The 13,340-nt window shown below is 38.0% G+C and overlaps 1 protein-coding gene, 1 long non-coding RNA gene and 1 pseudogene across 2 annotated transcripts in view; 1 reads left to right on the top strand and 2 right to left on the bottom strand.

The window, feature by feature from the left end:
• The window catches only part of LOC107742342 (uncharacterized), a 2,598-nt gene extending 2,336 nt beyond the window's left edge, over window positions 1–262 (bottom strand). The window contains exon 1 of the long non-coding RNA XR_001640301.1: window positions 172–262. This is a non-coding gene — a long non-coding RNA (uncharacterized LOC107742342). The remainder of the gene's footprint in view (window positions 1–171) is intronic.
• LOC107742341 (flavin-containing monooxygenase FMO GS-OX-like 2) overlaps window positions 1–7,414 on the bottom strand; it is a 10,646-nt pseudogene extending 3,232 nt beyond the window's left edge.
• The window catches only part of LOC107742340 (uncharacterized), a 30,457-nt gene continuing 24,124 nt past the window's right edge, over window positions 7,008–13,340 (top strand). Inside the window, exon 1 of the mRNA XM_016555262.1 lies at window positions 7,008–7,054. The gene's annotated coding sequence lies outside the window, so the exon portion shown is untranslated. The remainder of the gene's footprint in view (window positions 7,055–13,340) is intronic.

Raw genomic sequence — 13,340 nt, 5'->3', positions numbered from 1 at the left:
TTTACGACTGAAGAAAGAAAGGCATGAACATCTTGGATGACAACAGGGTAAGTACATTATCTGTAAATTTTTGTTCTGGAAGTGAACTACTCATTTAAAAAAGGCCAGTCAGAGCTACTGTTTAAGAATTAACTCTATATTGCAAAACAGTAAGATTTAAATCCACATTACCTTTTTTAAATGCTTCCAGAAGCTTCCGTAGTTGAATGGCCGGCAGTAGGTCAGCAATATCTTCTTGAGTCACATATTTCAGGTCTTGTGTAGATTCAACTTCAACTTCAAGCCCATCCTCATCCTTACTGATAACAACAAACATGTTTTTTTTGTATTTGGTTCCTTTTACAGTTACTTCATGACCAAAGTATTTTAAGGTCCAAAATCATAATTTGCAACTGATTCCCTGATGCCATCACTGTAGTCACATGGAAAAAACTCAGTTGCCTTTTCTACTACAATTGAAGGTGGGAAGAGATTGCCAGCGCTAAGATATGCTTGTAAAAGCTGGTGTCTTTCTGCAAGGCTTGAGCACACATTTTTAAAGTTACGCAGTTTTCTTGTGCACTGTTTAAAGTATGTGTGCTTGCTTTCGAACCTCATAGTCCACAAACGAATAAGTGGACCAAACTGAATGATGAGCTCTGGATAATGGCTCATGTAATGATGCTTAGGTTTAAGCCGATGATGGGGAAAGGCTTGTTTTCTGGAATGCAAGTATTCTTCAATAAGGACCCTTAAATAGCCTATCTGGTCAGCAGAAATTGCTGGTGCACAAATCAATGCCACAATTTCTCTTAGTTGTAACACCAGTTGCCATATCTCATTGTCAGCAGGAGATGTAATCTTCTCTCTGATCAACACTGGTAACAGTCCCAGTAAGCACCAGTTCTGCATAGCATGGCCACTCAGTCCATCACTTCCTGGCCTCATTTGCATTTGCATCATTACCTAAATATCAGAATTGATCAATCATCCGATTTAATTCAGTGTAAGTGAACTGTTTGTCAACTGTGACAAGATGGTTGATACACAATGCAAGATCAGAGGCAACAACGCCTTCAAACAAATCATGCCCAAGACACGGAGGCAACCCAGGTTGACATATAAATACGGTAAAATACCGTTAAATTTTGTCTACGTCATTTCACCAACCGTAAAAAAACAGTAATGCGCTGCTTTTAAACATAACAGGATTATTCTGTTAAAATTTTGCCGTAAATTAACAGCAATTTTTAAGAGTGAGTATTCAAACTGTATTCAAATCTTACTGTGTTTCATCTCTGCTCACCTGACAGTCAAAATGTATGAAAGGGCAAATAATTTTGCAAATGCCAATAAAGAAAATTGAAGGGAAGCCAGAGGGCAGCAAGTACTTGTACAGTGGAGTCACAAAAAGATCCTGTACATCCAGTCCCAGGTCTGATGGACAAAGGAAAGGGAAGTTAAAATTGTATCCTGTACAGAACAGAAGAATATCAGCTTTGGCCACTGATCCGTCCTGGAACTGTAAAGATCCATCCTCCAAAACCCCAATGACAGCGCTAGCCTGCTGGATACCCAGAGGTGGAGGCAAGGACATGGTTGGTGTGTTATGACTTAGAATCACCTAGAATGAGAAAAACATTTGTGGATGAGAAATAGAGAAAACATTCACTCAATCTCAGTCACTTATCAGTGAGGCCAAGCGTCACTTTTCACTCCATATAGATACTAGAGACTAATTGGAAGCGTTTAAGAATTTAAATATTAACCACTGAGATTGATAGAATGAAGAACGCAAAGTTTGATTTATTTATTCACCCTCAGTTTGTTCCAAACCCATATGACTTTCTTTTGCGAAACCCAAAAGGAGAATATTCATATAACTTTTCGATACAACAAAAATGGATTGGTGGGAAGGTTTAAAGTCACAATGAAACGGAAGTAGTGACAGATCTTTTCTTCCATATTGTTCATCTGAGTGTAACAAAATATTGAAAAAAAAGTAGGGTGAAGACTTGGTTTTGTCCATTGGTTGTTTTAGAGATATGTGTTGCACTCAAAAGTGGAGGCAGATGAACGTAAGCTTGCAGGCGTGGTATTTAAGCAGATTAAATTATTGGATCTATAATTATTAAAATAGAATAGGGTGAATTTTCACTTCATGTCAACTTAAATATGGGTCTGTTATACTTTTACGACTTCAGAAGTCCTTGAATCAGTGTTATTATCGTTAACTAAAATTAAAACCATAAAATACATTTTGTATACTTGACTTGAGATTAGGCCTGTCACGATAACAACTTTTTGTTGTGCGATATAGTGCCCCAGAAATAAATGCGATAAGCGATATTATTGTCATTTTAAAGACCATTTTATGCCACTGAATATATAATCATAATGTAACAGCATAATAATGCAAGAAGGCCTATACACTTCCAAAGGACAACAAACTTTTAATTTTTAAGAATATTTAGATCATGGAAATTAAGTATCAAAATATTAGATACCTTAATAAAACTGAATAAATACTAAAACATTTTCTATCAAAAAGTGCAAAGTAACAAGTAGAAAAAAAGAAAAATGCACAAAGAATTTGTCTGGAGAATTTTCCATTTACAGATTTTTCCTGGACCTTCTTTTCTCTGTAAATTAAGGGTGCACTGTATTGCTGAAAAACACAATCACTACTTAGCAGTCAGATGTCCGTATGCACAAAGGCACAGATCCCTAAACAAGACCATATCTGCAGATTAAACTTTGTTTGTAGCAGCATTTTTAAAATTTGAACTAACACCTCATGACTACACCGCATTATGTACGAGAAGCTGCAAAAGACACAGGCGCAAGTGGAATGTACAAAACATGGTGACATTAATTATTAAGTAAATATAATGGGCGATATATTGCGTCACCAAAAATTATTGAGGTCATGTACATACATTATATATAAGTCGATATATTGATTATTGCGACAGGCCTACTTGAGATTAAAAAAACATTAACTTAAATAAAATATAAAAGAAACTTTATTTCTCATTTTTATTTAGCGTAACTTAAAGTAATAAGTAATAAAATAACCACAACTGGAAAGTTAATAAAAACTAGCTATATAAAATCTAAAAAAAAATTACTAAAACTTTAACTCAAATAAAAATGGGAAATATAAAAATCTAACCAAATTAATAAAATATGAATACAACCTATAATAGCATATCAAGGATACTAAAACTTCACTGTTTTGAATATAGCACAATGCACATCACTTAAATGGATTGCTTTTATGGTGCTTTTGGTCATTTTTTGGAGCTTGACAGCGTCCATCACCTTTCTGAACAGCATGAACTAACATCTTTTGTGTTCCACAGAGGAATGGAAGTCATTTGGCTCTGGAACAACATGAAGGGTGTGTAAATAATGATAGATTTTCGTTTTCAGGTGACCAACCCTTTAATTTACAACCAAACAAAGCTGTGGCACTTAAAATGGTATGTGACATTGTAAAAAAAGGAAGCTAAGATACAAACCTGAGCATTAACTTGGGCTAACTCAATGGAAATATCCACACCGGATGCTCTGGCCCCCAAGACCACAACGGACTTGTTGGTGAAGGGCTCTGGATAGCGGTACGAGTGGCTGTGTAAGACTTTCCCTGCAAAACAGCAGTGGAAGAAGGTAAAGATAAATGTAAGAAGATGACAGACAGAGAGATAAAAGGTGAGATGCAGGGGTGTAATGAGACTAATGGTTGGGGCTTTCAGGGTTATGCATTTGTAGTGATCAGTGATCATTTGTTGTACCTTTAAAATGCTCTATTCCAGGAATGTAGGGCAGGTGGGGGTCGGAGTAATGCCTGCAGAAAGAGGAAGGAAATATGAGTCAGCGCTGAGATGCTAAAGGGCTCCTGTGGTCTTCTGAATTCCCTCAAAGAAATGCCACATGAATGCATAACATAATACCCATTCACATCACCTCAGCGAGAATTCAGCCAGATAAAAGCCTCTGGGTATATTATGGGGTAGATGAACATGCCACTATTTGAATAATGCTATGCATTTAGAACATCACCGCAAAGCTGCAATCGGAGATTAGATGCAGTTGTGTCCTTTTGAGCATGTCTGGGAGATAAAAGGACTCTTTAAGATGGCATCCCTCACCCGTTGCAGACGAACACCGAGTCGAACGTCTGCGTGTTCCGGTCTCCACATGTGCTGCGCGAAATTACCTCCCACGTCACAGCTCCCCCCGTCTCCGTCTCCATGGAGACGGGCTTCACCTTTTCCACCACGGTGTTGAACTGTGAGGGACAAAGCAGTCTGTCATAAGCAATATTCTTGCTTCCGTTGGTAAGAAAAATACTTAGTAACACTGAGAATGTTTCTACTGTGGTCTCGAAACACACTTGATGGGTCCTTCGATTTTGTGCTGACGTTGATGCCTTTGACAAGCAGGGGTCAGTGACCCCTACATACCTGATCAAAGAGACAATCTATAATGATCTCAACTTTCTGGCCACAAGCGGTTCTACAACAATATTACCCTAATAGCTGTTTTTATTTGACTAATGCAGTTTATTTAGTCTTATGTAGGTGGACTAAGAGACGTCAGTAAATTACAGATTTACTGAGTGATGCATTGCTTTCTCAGATTTAAAATAAATGGACGCATGCCAAATAGCATTAGTCACACGATGATTTATCCACAATGTCAGTCAAATGCCTCAATGTGTGAAGACACGTCAATTTAAATTTTGATGCTACCTCTCATACATGCACAATTTCCAATACCATCAGTTTCCCTCATTATTATGGATTTTTTTTTTCTGTTCCGATCCTCAAATATCTAGAGACATTATGTATAGGTTTTGCAAAATATACAGTCACAGAGATAGTGATGGACTGGTTTTTAACAAGTTTACTCTGTATGATTTATTTGTGTCCTGCTTTAGGCTTTAATAAACTTAAACATAAAAACCTGCAATGCCAATCTACGTTTCTTGCACTAAAAGAGTAATTTACTAGGGGATTGATTAAAGAAATAGTTTAGCCAAAATAATTTTTTTTATTTTTTTTTTTATTTACTCACCTTCAAGCCATTCAATATTGTTTCTTCATCAGAACAGATTTGGAAAAAAATGTGCATTACATTACTTGCTCACAAATGGATCCTCTGCAGTGAATGGGTGCCGTCAGAATGAGAGTCCAAACAGCTGATAAAAACATCACAATAATCCACATGACTGCAATCCATCGATTAATGTCTAGTCAATTAATGTCAAAGCAAAAAGCTGAGTGTTTGTAAGAAACAAAGCATTTTAACTTTAAAATGTCACTTCTGGCCAAAATACACATCCATAATCTATAAACACTAGTGCTGTCAAATGATTAATTGTGATTAATTGTTTGCATAATATATGTGTGTGTTCTGTGTATATTTATTATGTATATATAAATACACATACATACAGTAAATATTTTGAAAATATTTACATGTATTTACATGTCTATATTTATATTCATATAATTTATATTATAAATAGATTTAATATATAAACATAACATATTTTCTGAGATATATACATGCATATGTGTGTATTTATATATACATGATAAATATACACAGTACACACATCTTTATGCAAACAAAAACTTTTATTTTGGATGCGATTAATCGAGATTAATCGTTTGACAGCACTAATAAAAACGCTTCCTCCAGTGAAAAATTCCATTCCATGTTGTCTTCTCACATCATAATCCACCCAGATGTGTGTTTAGAAATGTTTTTGCTTGCTAAGCTTAATCTGTGCATATTACTCTCATGAACTTTTTCACTGCAATATTATGGATAGAGGATTCATATTTTAGCCAGAAGCAACAGTTTGAAGTTAAAAACTTAATGATGAACTTGTTTATTACAAAAAATGCACATTTGCACTTCATAAAATGTTAATCGATGAACTGGAGTCGTGTGGATTACTTTTGTGATGCTTTTATGAGCTGTTTGGACTCTCATTCTGACGGCACCCATTCACTGCAGAGGATCCATTGATGAGCTAGTGATGTAATGCTACATTCTTCCAAATCTGTTCAGCAAATTTTAATTTTTCAAAATTTTTATTCCTTTAAGTTTATTACAAACACAGAATTAAGACAAACATATACCTTGATATGACGAGCAATGTCATTTCTCTCACAGTATTTTTCCAAATACTGCTGAACCGACGTATGGTGCAAAAAAGATGGCAGGTGGTCATCAAAGGGAAAATCAGGGTACATCATAATCTCCTTAGGCAAATTGGTTCTTAAAACAGATATGAGATTTCATAGTACATAAAGTTATAAAACGTACAAAAAATAAAATAAATAAATTCCCTGCTCAAAAATAAATAAATAAAAACATCTTAAACCTAGACTTGTTTGCTGCTCTGTTCTTAGGTTGGTGAGGTCTAGGCCTATTTGCTGGTTTTAATGGGGTTTGGGGCTAAATTTGGTTTGTTAGTTTGGAAGATCAGACCAGCTTGACCAGTCTAAACCTTGAAAGTCACGAAAACATCTTAGGCAGGTTTAAGAAGTTTTTTTATTCTCAGCAGGGATAGGAACAACTTTTGGCTCTCTACCTGAGATCTCTATACACACTGCTGTGGATGGGATATCCATTATCATATGTGCCCACTTGTTCCTCATAGAACCACCCAAATGATCGGTCATTTCGTACACCACGGGTGGATCAAAGGCCTCGGGCCTGGACAGGATGTGTCGAGCAGCGCAAAGCCCCGCCGGCCCGCCTCCTATCACCGCTACACGAGCTTTACTCCTCTGCTCCATTCTCCAGAGCTACAAGAAAAATGAACCCGATACAGAAATAAACAGAGAACAATAAATAAAGTTTCAGAATGAAAAAGCAAAAATTATTTTCCATTCCGATATTATATAATTCCTCGTAATTTATGTAAATAAATAATGATTTTATTTTCCTTGACAAATGTGCGCATGCGCACTGTCGCTCTTTATCAGCACACCTGCAGGTCTCATATGAGTCAGAAGCAATTACCTGTTCTGGATCGGAAAACTCACCGCCGGTAATCACTCACACACACTACGCACAAAACTGTTTACTGCGGAGATTTAGCGAGCATAATCCCCCATTTTGAAGGCCTTCGAAAAGAAATGCTTGGTCACCACAACAGTTGAATAATGTGTCACTAATGTGAACTTCGGTCATGTCTTTGAGTCAGCTGCCTCCAATCAATATGGATTTCTCCTCTGTTGTTTGCTGTGGGACGGCTGCATTGGCTGAAAGGAAAATCTTCCGGCAAGCTCACTTTATAACTGCCAGTTCTCATCAGTAACGAGACACACACTCTCACTGTATACGCCACTGCCAATTCTTTAAAAGTTTTACGATACCAACACCGTTCCCAACAATTTTACCTCGTTTCTTTTCCTAAGAAATGATCTGACTAGCTGTGAAGGGGGGCGGGTGATATAAAGCGCGTGCAATGAATTCAAAATAGCCACAAGCTGTCTCTCAGTCAGTCTTTTACTTTATGTAAAATCTCGATAGAACAAGATGTAAAACTCTCTTAAGCTAAGAGAGAGGTTACTTTAAGTATAGAGTTTACTCTTGCTAGACACGTTTTTGTCAATTTACTAGAGAAATATTAACAGCAGGGCATCGCTAGGCCCTTTTTACTAGGCACCAGCCCTGGTAAAATATTACTGATAAATCCTTGTCTGACAATGAATAGAATACTGTATACTGCCTTGAGAACCATTTCCCCTGATAATATTTTGTGAGTAAAACACTCTTTTAATTTAAAAGTGTAAAAATGCTTTCCCTGAGTGTAAAACTTATATTACATCAGTAACTGTAAACTTTTTCTGAATGTACTTTAGCTTAATACTAATTTCTTTACTTTGTATTAAAAGTTCACATAATTGTAGGCTACCATTTTTATTGAATTGGATAATGGCAGACAAGCACTGAGTGGAGCATAAATGCTCAAGGCTAAAGTACGTACAGAGAATTGATGTTACATTACATAGCAAATCACCATAAAGATAATATTCAAGTTAATTATATTTAATTAAGCTTAAATTGCATTGTTATAATTATGCATAATTCACTTGCAGGCAGACTTTTTTTTTTTTTTTTGAGTATATTAAGCCTATAGTATACAAGGCTTTTATGAAAACGATTCAGTTGTAGGAAACGTCTAGCATGTGTCTCTACATTTACTAAATGTTAATATTGAGGTTAACTGTCTGAAACCTTACTGGCTATAAATTATAGTAAGAAAGTTGAAGGTACAACATCAGTCTTTTGTACTTTGTGGATTATCTTTTCCATCGAGTACAGAGTGCTTCTATTTTCTGCCTCTAAATACCATCCAGTTTTTTCCCTCCAAAGTTATGTATTTGACTCGAGTAAACTTGGAGTTTACTGACATTTATCAGGCTCACTGATCCGATGGTGGCATTTTATTAGAGCTTCTCAGATAAAGATGATGTGCTTCATTCTGCAGATCAGTGATATGGTTATAGTAGAGGACATTTACTAACTTAAAACTGTTTGCTCCTCAGTTATGGTGCATGAATTATCCATGTCAAATAGCTGGGTCAAAATAGTGAGATTGGAACCTTATACACCAGTCAGCGCTTATGCTGTAGAGGCTCCAAGGCCATTCAGTTTTAGATATTACCTTTCATTGTGTAGTAACATGCTTAGTTACTGATACTAGTCACTTTGCTTTTAGGACAGAAGCCAAAAGCGTGAAATGAAAATTGACCCTATCTATTTTCTAAATGCATGTAGATCTTATAACTTCTCTCTGGTGATGTATGCTGAACTTCTCCAATCATTTAGTCCAAATTCAACTCTGCTGTTTTCTTACAATCGACTGCAAGCCTGCATTCAGATCTGCCTCTATCCATTCAGCAACTTAATGATAAAACCAAGTCCCCGCCCCACCTTTTTTTTTTGCGATAATCTTTTTATTTGGATGGAAGTCACAATATGGAAGAAAAGATCTGTTGCTACTTCCGTTTCATCGCAAATTTAATACCATAGCCTCAGAGAGTTAAATTGCTGACCGTCCGCTCATCTGATGCCCATTGAAAACCTAGTGAGCACTTTCTTGATCTGGCAAGCTCTAATCTGATTGGATGACTTCATGCAACTTTCAGGAGTATTTGTTTTCTATATGTTGAAATGTCCTGTTTTCTGTACAACCATTTCTAGAGATTGAATGCCATGCTTAAATGACGTCGCTGTCTGCCGCTTTGTCACTTTAGATTTCCTACTGGTGGTGCGCATGGAAACCAGGAAAATGGCCCTAGTGGAAAATTTAGTTCTCAGGGGATTGACCTGGTGGCTAGTTCCAATAACTGAGCTCCTATATCACATAAAAACAATTAAACTGTGTTTGCCCACTTTAGACATCTCTTCCATTCTAAGTGGGCATTGTTTGCCCAGAATAAGTTATTTTGTTGGCCTTATGCCACTTAGTCAAGGGTCTTCAAGGATCTTATGTGTGATTAGTACAGTATCACTAATATTGTGCCAGTGTTAATGCAGAAGGCGTGTTGTCTCCAGTTCATGGATCACTCCTACTGTACTACTGTACAGAATGATCCTTCCATGCTTGTTAGCAGCCCACATCCTTAACCATTCAGCCACCACAATGACAAAATGTCCATACACATATATAACATCCCTCCCAAAAAAACAAACAAAAAAAACCAATTCAGGTCTTTCTTGAAGATTTGAGTGAATGAGAGCAATGCATAAAGAAAGAGAGAGAGAGAAAAATATGTAGTAGCATTACAGTACACATATTTATTTATAACATGTTTATTTTAAGACACCATGAAATTTGCATTCGTCTCAGAGCTTTTGTTCAAGGGGTCGTTGATCAGTCATATCCGATGGAGTATTAAAAACCCTCAGGAAGATGAGGAGTCCTGTCCCACAGGCACGTGGGACGGGAACATAAAATGAGTTTTAGTCCAGATAACATATTCTTGTCACATCACTGGTATGCATTTTGTTTCTGAAGCATTAATCTTTCCACCTTTTGGATATGTATCAAGATAATGTCCTTAGATTAGGCAGGATTAGCGTCAAGCACACATGACAACATTGTACTTAACCTGATTAACCCCACTGGGAAAGATAAACCTCCTGCATCCACCTCCTCAGTCAATTATGTACTTGGCATCCATAATCATTAATGTTATTTACAGACAGCCTAACACACTGTTGGAAAGTGCGTTTACTTGAAACCCTGCAAGACCAGGTTATTGACAACATTTTTTACTTTACTTTTGAGAAAACGAGCGACAATGCTCAGATGCCTGAAACCAGTAAGTGCAGTCTTTATTGCTATAAAAAAACTTATTATACATCCTAAAGGTAATTATGTGAGAAAGTGAGTTTGTGATATATCGTATAAAAATTTGTTTTAGTATAACCATCTTATCTAAATGAACTAGGATAATCAAATAATAGATTATAGTTGATGCAGATGCTATTTTGAACATGCAGACTATTTTGTAGCATATGGAAAATGCAGGTGCCATCTGCTTAATTTCCATGTTGCACACAGAAAAGTAATGAGAAAAGTGAGAGTAAATGGGAAAAAAAATACATGTAAAAAAAAAAAAATAAATAAATAAATAATTTAATTACAATTATTTTTAATTAAATTAGTTAAAAAACAATCCAAAATTTTGTAAATGTTTGAATAAGTTCCTTTATTTCCTTTATTTTTTAAAAATCTTATTACATTTATTTATTTTCAATTTCTGCAGGTTTGGGCCTATGTACACTACGGGTTTATTGTGAATCTTTATAAGCAACAGGTTGCGGTTTCCCTGAAGGCCACTTGATGGCAGCAGTAAGTCACCTCTCTGATTTGGCGCCCTAAAGCATGATGACGGGCATTGTGTGCCGTGTTTGCAGTGGGTTGTCGGAGTGGGAGACGTCCAAAAAAAACAAATATGATGATTCCTTTCGTCCTCCGATATGTGCCAATCGGAGATAAGAGAAAAGATGCTAATCTCAGAAGAACGCGAATAAACTCTTGCGGGGGTTCGAATGTCGTCCAGTGGGGGAGGAACGGAGAAAGACAGTGTTTGAGAGAGACAAGACAACTGGTGGTTCTTTGTCTCTGAAAGGCATGAGCATTCAGCCCACCAGCGTACAGTGGCGCGGCCTTACCGCGGTATACATGGCGAGGGGGCGCGAGTATGTGAGCGGCAAAGAAAATCAATGTACGAGAGGACATGTAGGTGCTTTCATTGTCACAGTGTCCCGTACAGAATAGGAGACTGTGCAAATCCTTAAAAAGCAGATAAATGGATCTGTGCTAGTTCAAGAAAAACATAAAATTGAGAAGAAGGACAAGAGCGACGAGAGGAAGAGGGGCTGAGAGAGAGCGAAATAGGGAGAGGCAGAGAAATCGAAAGAATGGAGTGAATCAACCCATTTTTCCCCCAGTCTTTGTATTTTACATTCAGCACAGGTCGCTTCCTTGCACTTCATGGTTTCGACCCAGCCGTATGACGCACCGCTCCCAGATGAAGGGGACCTGCTGCTGCTTGGGCTGATAATGATAATAGTTATGATGATAACAGTAATAACCAACTTCCCATGTCGCTCTCGTCCTGCCAGCTGCTTACGTGTTTGGATTATCAGCTGCTCTGACACACTGCAGTGGAGATGCTGTGGTACCCTGGGGCTCGAACGTGTGTGCGTTTCTGTGTGTGTTTGTGCATATGTGCGTTCGTGTGTGTGTTTACGTGGTGATGCCCTCAAATCTGTCCCCCTTGCCACTATTTCCTGCCAGTTACACTCTTGCCTGAGGTTGGTGGCCCATTCAGCTGTAAGTCCTGTTCTGATGGTGCTCAGGAGTGGGCAGTTACCCACTCACCCTTTCCACCTTTAAAGCCCCCCCATTGGACATGTGCATTTAAAGGAGAAATTGGACAGACGTTTCATAGTTCATTGTTTTATATAGCTAAATTGCCTTTATGATAGCAACATGCAAGAAGATCTCTACTTGTATACTTGACCACCTTACTAAGTAACTGAACATAAGCTCAGTACACTTTTAAAAATAAAGGTTCCAAAATGGTTTTTTTGCAGTGGTGTTCCTTATTGGCATTGTTGGTTCCATGAAGAACCTTCAACATTGCAACCTTGGAGCATTGGAACTTTCATGGTTCTTTAGAGTGAAAAAGGTTGTTTAGATTAAAATGTTCTTCAACCTAAAAAAAATCACGGTTCTTTTAAGAACTGTTCACTAGGGGCTTTCACACCAGGTAGTTATAAGAGCTCGGTTATAGGAACTAGCCACCAAGGTGCTCCCCTGAGAACGAAATTTTCCCCTAGGGCTGTTTACCTGGTTGCATTCGCACCGCCAGTAGGAACTCTGAAGCCATCCGACAACGACGTCATTTAAGCGCGTCAGTCAGCAACTGTAAAAACTAGAGGATGGAGGACAGAGAAGTACTTGGACTTTGCTGTTGGTCCATCTATCTCTATTTTCCATGTTCGTGGAGTAAGTTTATGTAAAACTGTCTCTACGTGGCTTTTTAAAAATGATGGGTGCCGATGTTTCTTATGCAATATGTTCCCATTTTTTGTTTTGTTTGCACACAGGAATTTACGATTTTAATTATAGGAAATGCCTTTTGGGAGGACTAAATTAGCGTAGTAGGGTCTAACCCAGCACAAAATGAACTATGTTGATTGGCCACAAACAAAAGTTGTATAAACACACAGTTTACGTATACTTACTCCACGAACATAGAAAACAGCGATAGATGGACCAATGCTGAAGTCCTCTGTCCTCCAGCTGCTGATGTTGTTGAATGGCATCACTGTAAGCTGGCTTATGTCACTCAAGAATTCCTGGTGCATGGTGATGCAATAGTGGGCCCTAGGGGAAAATTTAGTTTTTGGGGGACTGCCGTGGCTTCTGCAATGTTTAGAGGAGGTTAAATCATGGCTAGCCCAAAATTTCCTCTTCCTAAATGAAGACAAGACCGAGGTAATTGTTTTCGGTCCAAATGAGAACTCTGTGAATAAGCCCTGAGCTGGAAAGCTGATCCGTTTTTAGATCCTCACGGTTGCGGAACCTAGGTGTTCTTGTTGACCAGCATTTAAAATGTGATAAACATATGCCTGCGCACTGCCCGTTGGAGATGGTGATGAGCAGCGTCCCAGACCCTCTTGCTTTCCCGAAACCAGTAATCCACCGCCGGGACATCAGAAGGCTCCCCGGACCAGGGGAACAGTGGCGGCTGGAACCCGAGCACGCACTGGAAGGGAGTGAGACCAGTAGAAGGCTGTCGCAGGGA

This window comes from Sinocyclocheilus rhinocerous, unplaced genomic scaffold, assembly GCF_001515625.1.
Source record: "Sinocyclocheilus rhinocerous isolate Xijiao unplaced genomic scaffold, SAMN03320098_v1.1 scaffold1127, whole genome shotgun sequence".
Classification (NCBI taxonomy): domain Eukaryota; kingdom Metazoa; phylum Chordata; class Actinopteri; order Cypriniformes; family Cyprinidae; genus Sinocyclocheilus; species Sinocyclocheilus rhinocerous.
This window is presented reverse-complemented; position numbering and strand designations above follow the sequence as displayed.